The sequence below is a fragment of the Lathyrus oleraceus genome, chromosome 7 (genome assembly GCF_024323335.1).
Source record: "Lathyrus oleraceus cultivar Zhongwan6 chromosome 7, CAAS_Psat_ZW6_1.0, whole genome shotgun sequence".
Classification (NCBI taxonomy): Eukaryota; Viridiplantae; Streptophyta; class Magnoliopsida; order Fabales; family Fabaceae; genus Lathyrus; species Lathyrus oleraceus.
In genome coordinates, this window is record NC_066585.1 from 274395653 (window position 1) to 274397090 (window position 1438).

The following is a 1438-nucleotide window of genomic DNA, read 5'->3' on the forward strand; positions in this document are numbered from 1 at the left end:
CTTTCTTGAGATGCTTATGTGTGAAAAGCGGTAAAGTGTGGAAAGTAAAGAACACCACGATGTATAGTGTTCCCCTCACAGATCGAGAGTACTCCACTCCCCTTTCAACACAAAGAGAATTCACTATAATGTTAGATTCCTAGACAAGACACCTTAAGGCCTTTATCTAATTCTGACACACCAAGAACAATTCTCTTGGATTAAAATGTTTAAAGTCCAATCGAGACTCAAATTCTCAAAAGGCCCTCTTGCATCCACACATAAGTAAGGGATAAAACCTTACAAACTTAATCTAACAATCCTAAAATAAGTTGTAATCAAGAGATACAATTCTGAAATTTTGTAGAAGATGAAATAGTTGAAAATTTGAAGTATATCATTTATCAATTGATCTTCTCGTTTGTAACACTTAACTCCTCACAATAATTATACAGTGGTTCTTTTATGGAATGAAACTAATGCTTAATAAGAAGGTTATGCAAGGTTTCACTCTTAAAAAATTTGGAAGAACACTTAAAAATGTTTGAAAGAATATGAGTAATTGATTTGAAATTTTTGCAAGGGAGGTGAATTTGAAATCTGAAAAAATGATGTATATATGTTGTCTAAACACCTCCTCAAATGGATGCAATTACCCAAGGATGCCATGATTCATGGTAAAGAAAATAGAAAAGTTTCCATGAAGAGATGCCCCTTTTTGCCTCTGTTTCAGTGGTAATCGATTACCTTAATATGGGTAATCGGTTACTTGCCTCCAACGTGCAAAATATTTGAATTTTTCACAGAGTAATCGATTACCTTAAAATGGATAATCGTTACTTCATCCCAAATTGAAAAATAACTTCACAAATGAAGTGTTATGATTTCTTTGATGCATAAAATTACTTCCAATGATTATGGCATGAATGAGACTTGTTTTGAACACTTGTATAATCATCTAGAGGTCAAGTGTTATACCTATTCATTTGAAATACGAACATCGAGACTTGATCATTTTGAAAACTTCCTTCATGAGCTTGAATCTTGGATCAATCCTTTTGTTAATCAATCTTAGACTTGTAGAGAAGTTTGTCGTCATCAAAACATTTGAGAAGTCATGTCTTCACAATCTCCCCCTTTTTGATGATGACAACCCAAAAAAAATGAAAGTTCGATCCAAGCATGTTTCTCTAGCAAATGCTCCCCCTTAATTGATGATCCCCCTCATTTATGATTTAAGGAGTCTTTTGAAATCTGCATTTTGTTAGAGAGAATAGAAAACAAAGAAATAACATAATAACAATCCTTCTCCCCCTTGTCATTAACAAAAAGGGTGAATAAGTAACTATGCAAACAACATACACCAAGCACCACATAACACAAGAATGAAACAAAAGATAATACAACATAATATAACCCAACTTAGTACGGAATGGAAAGACGGATAAAACATAAAAAG